Source organism: Podarcis tiliguerta (assembly GCF_965153285.1).
Source record: "Podarcis tiliguerta genome assembly, chromosome: 9".
Lineage (NCBI taxonomy): Eukaryota > Metazoa > Chordata > Lepidosauria > Squamata > Lacertidae > Podarcis > Podarcis tiliguerta.
In genome coordinates this window covers 15,350,623-15,361,738 of record NC_139542.1, presented here as the reverse complement: position 1 = coordinate 15,361,738, position 11,116 = coordinate 15,350,623, and positions in this window count along the sequence as shown.

The window sequence follows — 11,116 nt, the reverse complement described above, 5'->3', positions numbered from 1 at the left end:
TGCAAAGGGATGGAGTGAGAATTTCTCCATTTCCTCCTGTAATGCTCTCTACAAACAGAGTGAAGTCATTTGAATGTGAATTAGAAATAACTCTGACATCAAAAGGGCCACTTCACCTGTGATGTTATTTCTGCATGGAGCTGCTGCAAATAAGCATACGTTGCATCAAAATAGACATCTGTACTATTTTATCAATCAACAGTTAGCAGCATATTTTATTTAGCGTTTAGATGGCACTTTTAAAAGAGTTCAATGCACTTTGCATATGAGACCTTTCTGGTGATGCTAGACTACAAGTTCCATCAGCCCTGACTATTTCCCATGTTGGCTGGAGCTGATGGGAATTGGTGTCCAACAGCATCTGGAAGACCATAGGCTCCCCACCTTTGATCTCATTGAACATCCTGTTTTCCACACTGTCCAATCAGATGCCTATGGGAAGCCCATAAGGGCAACAATATCCTCCTGAGTTGCTCCCCAGTAAATATTATTCATTGGCAAACTATTTCTGAACCTTGAGGTTGCATAGAGCTGTCACAAACAAGAACTATTGATAGACTTCTCCTCTGTGAATTTGTCTAATCCCCCTTTAAGTCCATCTGAACGAGCTGCCATCACCAAATCCTTTGGCAGGGGGACATCCGTAGATTAATTGTGCAGGATATGAAGAAGTACTTCCTTTTGATAACTACCCCCTTCTCCTGAGAAATTTCAGTAGCCTCAAAAGAGTTTCCCCAGCTCCTCCATCAAAATACCTATCCAAAGTTTCTCCAACCTTCAAAATGCATTTCAAATTTTCACAATGCCCAAAATGACACTAGGTTGCGGCATTGTGGATGAAACAAAATGGTGGCTCGGTTGCCAACACAGTTCCAGCAGCAGCAAGGGGAAAACAATACAACCTAGGTTAAAAAAAAGAAGGAAGCTGTGGTGGGATCCTCAACTTTGAGAAACCTTTGGAGAACTTTTCTTTCTCCAGGAGAAAGTTGGTGAAATGTTCCCTCATATTTTTTTCTGCCCATTAAAAAAGTGGGGAAATTTTGATGGGTCATTTGCAGGCAGTTCTAAAAGCAGTCAATGAAGATTGAAGATGCTAAATACTTCATATATGTGGAACAACGGTGTCGTCGTAAATTACCAAGTCAGAGCACAGACACTAAAGTTGGATTATGGTCAGGACCCCAGGGTCAGCTACCCTAATCCTGAAGAACTGCAACTGGCCACAAGTGATGTTTTCAATGCTTTTTGGCTCCTTTGAAGACTGTCACCTTCTGAAGCTGTGACCTCGCAACACAATTCTAGGCTTGGGACTCCATGCTGACTCAGAGGGAAAATGGCCACCTACATTCAGGGCAACTTCCAGAAAACATGCTCCTTGGTGGTCTGGCACTTGGCTGGACAACCAGCAGAAAGCAGTTGGCTGGGTTTTGCGACGGACACAAGCTCCTAAACTGGAATTGCCTTGGCGGATATTTGCATGTTATGCACATTCCAAATTTGAGAGAAGCATGCTAGTGCTACATTTGAAACAGCATAATACGTGTCATTCTGATGCAAACGTAGGAGAACTGCAAAGCAGAAATGGATTCTAGCATGCAACCTGTGTCCAAAATCCAGATGGGAAGGTCATTTCCTGCCGAAATAACCCCAGTTGACACTAGGTACATTTTTGTTGCGAACCCAACATGATGGAAAGTAATTGTAAGCCACGCTGAAAATAGGAATCTCTCTAGTTTCTCCTGGGATCTAGTGTCTGGCTGGAATAAAAAGAATCTTTATAAGACGGTGTTGCATAAAAGTTTCAGTACTGGATGTTCTGACTTGAACCAAGATTTAAGAATGAATAGAGGCCTGGAGAAAGGTCTGAAGGTAACTATTGTAGTGCCATCTCTGCAGTTTTGCAGATATTGACCCAGTCAGTACCAAGGTGGGTGATGTCTTGGGTGGAAGGAATCCCATGTATCTCTGAGGCCTAGGATACAAGTAATAATACTAAGGCTGCAATCCTATACCCACTTACCAAGGAGTAAGTCCCAGTAAACTCACATAGAAAAAAATGGCATTCTTTTCTCTCTCACTCACAAGACGACACAGGCCCCTGGACCGCTGCAAACTCATGCAATTTCAGGCTGCACTTTTTTCAGGCATGGTGTGCAAAAGCACATGTTTTGGGGTGTTCTGCCTGAAAAAAGTGCTTTATGGGGGCTCATGATCTTGCATGAGACACTTGACTCACAGGAGTGAGGCCCTGTAAGTTGGGTTCTCCATTTCCTCCATTTCCATAGCAGTTTATGTTTTTTAAAAAATTCACATGAACATTCACCAGCATTTTAGTGCGAATTTCCCACGATGTACACACACTTTTGTATGCAATTTCCCCGAAAACGCACTTTTTTGCAAAGCAGTTTTCCCTAATACAACACATGTTGCGTGCTATTGTCGCCATTGTATGCATCTGTGGGCACATTTCACCCTAGTACAGTGGTACCTCGGGTTACATACGCTTCAGGTTACATACGCTTCAGGTTACTCCGCTAACCCAGAAATAGTACCTCGGGTTAAGAACTCTGCTTCAGGATGAGAACAGTTTCAGGTTAAGTACGGACCTCCGGAACGAATTAAGTACTTAACCTGAGGTACCACTGTATGTGCATTTTTGTACACACCGCTTGGCTAGAGAACTGTACCGCAGGTTATATGGTCTTAGCAGAAATGTCATAAAGAATTGAGTAAAAACTGGTGGTTAAGGAGTTAAAGTGGAAAATTTAAAGTTAGATTGTGTTAAGATAAATTTTAGAACAAAAAATTGAGAAAGATGGAAAGGATTTGCTGAAATAGCTAATTGAATTAGAATACAAAAAAGGGAGGTGTGAGGAGGTCGATGAAACTAGTAAATGAAAGGTAAAGATATGGAAATATTGGATGTTTTTTTTTAAAAAATCTTTCTTTCTTTTTTGATGTATTGTTTTTTCTGTCTTTCTTCTTATTTTTGATGTATTGCTTGTTAAAAATTTCTAATAAATATTATTTAAGAGAGAGAGAGAGAACTGTACCGCAGAATTCGGAAAAGTGCAAATGTCAAAGGATGACTTTGTTTCCTGTATTGTTTCAGGAAACATAAATGAGGAAGCTTTGGGCTGAATTATCTTCCATCCTTAGCACGCACAGTGCTGAATGGGACACTAACTGTCTCTGTTGGTCCTTGAAGGCAAAGGTAGACATTCCTCTCCTATGACTTTCTCATAGGAGCCACCAGAGGTTTTGTCTAGCAAACATCCACTGTGGATGCTTCTTCTTCACTGTCTTTTTTTGTTTTCAGTGATAGGAGAAGTTGCGGGGAGAACTGAACTGCTTACCTGAGAGTAAGCCCTATTGAACTCAATGGGACTTATTTCTGAAGAGACGTGCATAAGATTTCACTGCCAATTGCTTAAACTGTGATCAGAAATATTTGTGTTTGGGGAAATGATTGTAAGATGCACGGAACCCACCGGTGGTATTTGACTCCTAGTAAGTTGGCAAAAACGTATAAGACAAGTACAAATATCTGCTGGAAATGTAAAGAAAAAGAAGGTACCTATTATCATATGTGGTGGACTTGTAAGGTAATAAAAGCTTTCTGGGAGATGATATATAATGAAATGGAAAAAAAAATGTTTAAAATAACCTTTGTTTAAAAAAACCAGAAGCATTTTTATTAGGAATTACAGGTACCGACATTCCAAAGGAGCAGAAAAGACTTTTTATGTATGGAACAACAGCCGCATGGATGTTACTAGCCCAGAGATGGGAAGAAGAAGAAGAAGAGAAGGAGGAGGAGGAGGAGGAGGAGGAGTTGGATTTGATATCCCACTTTATCACTCCCCTTCAGGAGTCTCAAAGCAGCTAACATTCTCCTTTCCCTTCCTCCCCCACAACAAACACTCTGTGAGGTGAGTGGGGCTGAGAGACTTCAGAGAAGTGTGACTAGCCCAAGGTCACCCAGCAGCTGCATGTGGAGGAGCGGAGAAGCGAACCCGGTTCCCCAGATTACAAGTCTACCGCTCTTAACCACTACACCACACTGACAAGGTCCCTGCCAGAGAGAAATGGCAAACCAAGCTGATGGACTATGCCAAAATGGCAAAACTGACTGGAAAACTCAGAAACCAAGAGGACAAAAACTTTATGAAAGAATGGGAAAAATGTATAAGTTATTTAGGGGACCACAGTAAGCAGATGGAAACATTGGCAGGATTTTGATTTCACTTGTAGTGTAACAAATACCGTGGACAATATGGACTGATATAAAAGTTAGAGTGTGGAAGAATGTTGTTGTTGTTGTTGTTTAGTCGTTCAGTCATGTCCGACTCTTCGTGACCCCATGGACCAGAGCACGCCAGGCACTCCTGTCTTCCACTGCCACCCTCAGTTTGGTCAGGTTCATGTTTGTGTTTGTGTGTGGAAGAATATGCAGTTGTAAATGTTTAAAATGGGACCCCATGGAGGGGGTGGGGGAAAGTCTTGAGATTCGGAGGAATCTCTGTAAATGGATATATATATATATGGATTTTTATAACTCTGTACAGTGGTACCTCGGGTTAAGAACTTAATTCGTTCTGGAGGTCTGTTCTTGACCTGAAACTGTTCTTAACCTGAATCACCACTTTAGCTAATGGGGCCTCCTGCTGCTGCCACACTGCCGCAGCACGATTTCTGTTCTTATTCTGAAGCAAAGTTCTTAACCCGAGGTAATACTTCTGGGTTAGCAGAGTCTGTAACCTGAAGCGTCTGTAACCTGAAGCGTCTGTTACCCGAGGTACCACTGTATTTGTAAAATCAAATAAAAATGATTTTAAAAAGAAGAAGTAAGATGCACTGAATCCAGGCGACATATAAAACCAATAAATGCATACATAAATAAAAGCAGTTTGCCAAGTAGTCATGGGGAGGAGGCTATTAGAGGAACACAAGTTCAAAACCCATTTTGGACATATGGGACCAGTTGCAGTGAATGATTTAAAAGCTGAGCAACTAAATCAACCAATGGAATGTAAGAGAGAAATGTTATAGCTTCTCCAGAATCTCGACAGCGGTTATGTCAACAGGCTCCAATTGATTAAGCACTTTCTCTGCAGGGACCTATAGAATTTTAACTAGCTTTTTTCCAGCAGCTAGGTAAGAGTATGCATCCCACAAGCATAATTTTAATAATTAGTGATTGCCCCGGTGAGGTTAGCAATGAAAGTGAGCCTTTCAATGCCTATGGGGTAAATCATGTCAAGAGCGTAGGAATCCCACAGAGACAAGTTTATGCTTGATATTCTTCAACCCAGCAAAGCAAACAGAAGAGAGTGAAAATTACCTATTGGTGTGTTTTTTATTATTATTATTTTAAAAAAAGACAAACCCCAAGAGTAAGACCGTATGTCCTGTTTCCAAATCAAAATGGAAAACTCCGTAGGACAGGAAAACCAAGGTTATGTCACTTCAAATTCCTTACCCCTGGCGGATTTCCTTCACAGCAATGGCTTATAAACACCTGGCTACGAAACCCAAGTTTTTGGTAAAAAAAATTAATGTGGTTGCTATGGGTTGGGACATTCTGGCAAAGATGGCCACTAGCCTTGCTGCTCCCATTCAAAGTTTGCTGAGTTACTGAAGTTATGCCACAGATTATTAATCATGAGTTTTCAAAGGCACACCTCAGCAATGGCATTATCAAACACAGCACTCTTCCTTCGCGCATGATAATGAGAACCACGAAGTATAATCCCTTAGTGTTAAACCTGGGTGTAAGGAGAGCTGAGTTCAAGTCCTTACTCAGGTATGAAACTCACTTTTTTAAGTGAGGGCCTTCTTGGTAGTGGCACCCGCCCAGTGGAACACCCTCCCATCAGATGTCAAAGAATTAAAAAAACTATATGACATTTAGAAGACATCTGAAAGCAGCCCTGTATTAGTTTTTAATAACTGATGTTTTAATGTATATTTAACCTTCTGTTGGGGACGCGGGTGGCGCTGTGGGTAAAACCTCAGTGCCTAGGACTTGCCAATCATGTGGTCGGCGGTTTGCATCTCCACAACGGGGTGAGCTCCCGTCGTTCGGTCCCAGCTCCTGCCCACCTAGCAGTTTGAAAGCACTCTTAAGTGCAAGTAGATAAATAGGTACCGCTTTATAGCGTGTGCTGCGCTGGTGCTGGCTCACCAGAGCAGCTTCGTCACGCTGGCCACGTGACCCGGAAGTGTCTCCGGACAGCGCTGGCTCCCAGCCTCTTAAGTGAGATGAGCGCACAACCCTAGAGTCGGACACGACTGGCCCGTACGGGCAGGGGTACCTTTACCTTTACCTTAACCTTCTGTTGGAAGCTGCCCAGAGTGGCTGGGAAACCCAGTCAGATGAGCAGGGTAGAATTATTATTATTATTATTATTATTATTATTATTATTATTATTATTATTATTATTATTAAATTTGGGTGCTGGCAAATGAGACAAATAAACAAGATCCTGAATCCCTGTTCAGTTACCCAGATGCACACTTTAACATCCAGTCTAATTAGGAGTTCCGGAGAATTTGAAAGCTTACTCACTATTTTATGACATGTTAGTTGGTTGTAAGAAAGGTGTTGTGTCTGTGTGTGGTAGATTTAGGAGTTTTTTGTATGGACCCAGCATCCTTTGAGGGGGGGGGGATGCCTTTCAATAGTTTACAGAGACAAAATAAATCTCTTTCACAAGACTTCCATTATACTTTTCACTAAGAACTTCCCTGTTGCCTTTTCTGATAAAGAGACTTTGCATAATCTGATCTCATTAGCATGGTCTGTACCAGGCTAAAGAAAAATGGGGAAAGGCATTAAGTCCAGAGGACTTTAGCTCATGGGCTAACACAGCATTTTTGGTTCTTTTACAAGGACAGCTTAGGAACCCTTAACGTCATCAGGAATATTTATAAGCCATTTTAGTTTTAATCCCTGCTTTCCAGGGAGTTTGATACTTCCCACCCATCCCCCAATATATGGTGCTACTCTCCACTTGAACCTCAGATCCGTGATAGGCTAAGGTTGAGAGGAAATTACTGGCCCAAGGAAATCCAGTAAGCATCACGAATAAGCCGGGATTTGAACTTATCCCAGCCCAGGTACAACATTTTAGATAGATTTGTACATAATGGCAAAAACATGGTTTGTAATTGCACAGGAGAGAGCCACAGGCCTGAAGCTTCTTCTTCTCTCTTCAACTCATGCGAGAGGAGGAATTTAAAGATTCTAGTCAAACGTTCTAACAAGCTGCAGTTTTCCATTTCTTCTGAATCCAGGAAACTGTGGTTTAGGTGGGGATAAGTAATAAAAAGAGGACAGAAGAATGGAGGGAGACTGTGGAGTGGAGCGTAAGGAAGTAGTAGAAGAAGAAGAGTTTGGATTTGATATCCCGCCTTTCACTCCCTTTAAGGAGTCTCAAAGGGGCTAACATTCTCCTTTCCCTTCCTCCCCCACAACAAACACTCTGTGAGGTGAGTGAGGCTGAGAGACTTCCGAGAAGTGTGACTGGCCCAAGGTCACCCAGCAGCTGCATGCGGAGGAGCGGAGACGCGAACCCGGTTCCCCAGATTACGAGACTACCGCTCTTAACCACTACACCACACTGGCTCTCTCTGGATTCTTCTGAATCCAGGAAACTGTGGTTTAGGTGGGGATAAGTAATAAAAAGAGGACAGAAGAATGGAGGAAGACTGTGGAGTGGAGTGTAAGGAAGTCTAACAAAGTTCTGATTTCCCCCACAAAGACTGAAATATCAAGTGTCTATTTCTTTCCCAACATATTTCTCGTTTCTTATGGTGCCCTTGCTTTGCTGGTGTCCTAAGCACGTCCTTAACCTGCCTATTGGCTAATCCAACACTGCCAGTTATTGGTAGGGAGGTCTTCATATCCTTTTGATTTCACATTCCATAAATCGCTAAATTTCAGGGAGAAGTTTCAGCTGGGAGGGCTGTTGTTTCCTTATCTTAATCAGCCATGGAGCCTCCCCTCAGATTGTATTCTTCTCTCCGTATGTCTACTGCTTTGACGAAGAACGTGCAGAGCCATTCCAATGGCTGGGGTTGCCCCAAGGCTTTTGGAACCAAGTTGGCTGTGTCACGCTAGTGTTAACAGTTACACAAACCACTTGGTTTATTGAGGCATTTACTTCAAAGCCTAGCTGAAGCCCATTGTGCTGTTGCAAGGGAGGCCTAATTATAAGGATCTGAAGCTCAGTTTGGGTTTTGATTGAAGCTCCAGTCCAAAAATATCCTACAAAATCAAAAGTAGACCTTGTCATCTGATGCCAGCTCAGCACACTTCAAGTGGAGAAAAGAAAGGACTGGTGTTCAGCTTTCTGCTTTTTTCATGGACCCTGAACAAGCATATTAGTCAAATGCCCGGACTGCTATGTTGTTGTTGTTTTTAACTTTCACTGAAAACATGTATAGCTTTAGTTTGTGAAGTTGTGTGATATTCTTTTAGCTTTCCAAACAGAAATATTGTGTATTTCTCGTAAATCATGAGCTTGGTATTATGTACAGTGGTACCTTGGGTCACATACGCTTCAGGTTACAGACTCTGCTAACCCAGAAATAGTACCTCGGGTTAAGAACTTTGCTTCAGGATGAGAACAGAAATCGCGCGGCGACGGCGTGGCAGCAGTGGGAGGCCCCATTAGCTAAAGTGGTGCTTCAGGTTAAGAACAGACCTCCGGAACGAATTAAGTACGTAACCAGAGGTACCACTGTAGTCTATTGAGAGTTGAGTATTGATTTTTGTTTAAAAATGTTGGTGGGTAGCTAAAGAACTTTACTAAATAGAATCCAAACTGAATATTCATGGGACATTATTCTAATAATTCTATGATGAGATCCAAAAGGAACTGAGCTGTGTGAAGACAACACCAATTAAGACAAGACCGGGCCGTCTCCAATAAATTTTGCTGCCAGGAACAAAAGACAAGATTCTCCCCTCCCTTTCCATGTACAAATGCCAACCCAACTGGCCGTTAATTTTTATTTAAATACTGGTGGTGAGCCACTGTTTCCCACTGCATCCGAAGTGCAGAGTGCATTGGTTGGAACAAACTCTCTTTCTGTCTCCTAACAGAGAACCAGTGTGGTGTAGTGGTTAAGAGTCTCGTAATCTGGGGAACTGGGTTCGCGTCTCCGCTCCTCCACATGCAGCTGCTGGGTGACCTTGGGCCAGTCACACTTCTTTGAAGTCTCTCAGCCCCACTCACCTCACAGAGTGTTTGTTGTGGGGGAGGAAGGGAAAGGAGAATGTTAGCCGCTTTGAGACTCCTTAAAGGGAGTGAAAGGCGGGATATCAAATCCAAACTCTTCTTCTTCTTCTTCTAACACCTCGCTGCAAATCCCAAGCTTGCTTTCTGAGGCTTTGCCTAATGGCAGTAACAACCCTGAGACAAGGTAACAGGATCAGGTAGCAAGTCAGGATAGAGGAATCCACCCATTTCTCTCATTTTCACATTTTCCTTATTATAAATCCAGTCCTCCACATTTCTGCAGCAATTTGGATTTTTTAATTAAAAAATTGCATTATAATTTATCTGCATCTTAGTACAAATTTCTTCTAACAAACCCATTTTTATGTGTACATTTTTCCAAGCAATCTTTGCTTATATAATGCACTGTGTATGCTATTTGCACTATTGTATGCATTTCTGTACACCTTACTTGCACTGCAAAATTCGGAGAAGTGCAAATTTCAAAGGATGCCCTTCTTATAGTTCGTGTATTGTTTTGGGAAGTGTGAATTAGGATGTTTGGGGCTAATGTTCCTCTCCATCTTGAGCTCGCACAGTGCAGACTAAGACACCCTCTGTCTCTGCTGGTACTTAAAAGCAAAGCCAAGAACTGGTCTTTGCTTGACTTCCTCACAGAAGCCATCAGGGATTTTGGCTAGCAAATATCCCCACTGCATGCTTCTTCTTCTCTGCCTTCTTTGTCTTCAGTGAGGGGATGGGCAGAATTAAACTGCTGACCATTGTTCAGTCGGCCAACTGGCTCAAAAAATTCAGATGAGCACAAATTTCGAAGGACAACTTCAGTTCACAGAAAGAGTGAATTTGTTAGATTTGCCTTTAAATGTGAACTGACAGCGATGTGAAGACACCTGCCCTGGAGAGTTTCAGCCAGTCAGATTGGACAATGCTAGGTCAGTAAAGGATTCAGAGATTGCTATGAATGTTGATTAAGCTGAAATGCAAAGAGTCTTAGATTTGTAGCCTAATACTTCTGTTCTGGACAGGGTTTTGTTTTTTTACTTCTGTAGGGACACGGGTGGCGCTGTGGGTATAACCTCAATGCCTAGGACTTGCTGATCGTAAGGTCAGTGGTTCAAATCCCCGCGACGGGGTGAGCTCCCATCGTTCGGTCCCAGCTCCTGCCCATCTAGCAGTTCGAATGCACCCCTAAGTGCAAGTAGATAAATAGGTACCGCTTTATAGCGGGAAGGTAAATGGCGTTTCCATGTACGGCACTGGTGCTGGCTCGCTAGTTGTAGCTTCGTCACGCTGGCCACGTGAACTGGAAGTGTCTTCGGACGGCGCCGGCTCCCAGCCTCTTGAGCGAGATAAGCGCGCAACCCTAGAGTCGGTCAAGACTGGCCCGTACGGGCAGGGGTACCTTTACCATTTTTTTACTTCTGTTCTGGACACAGGGTAAGTCCCATTGAAATCAATCATACTTAAGTAAACATGCAGAGGATTGGCTGCCCATTGTATTAAACCCTCCACTGTTTCTCTATGAAATGTCAACACATTTCTTTTGGTTAACGCTCACCAGTTTGCTTTAACTACAATGCTAATGCCAAAAATGTGGTAGAAAGGGGACACACATACACCCAATTTTAAAGTATCCTTCATCCTAACCACAATTACTCAGCCTGGTTGATTTCAATTGGGTTTACTTCCAAGTAAACATTGTGGCATAAAGCTCCCCTTCTAAACATGCCTGCTTTGAAGCCAGTTCCATTTGACTCCATGGGCTTACACAGAAGTAAACTGCTTAATGAGGCATCTGTATTTATCCACGGAATGAAATATGGAACAAGGCTTGGGCAAGAGACACATTAACAAAAATTCTACTTGGA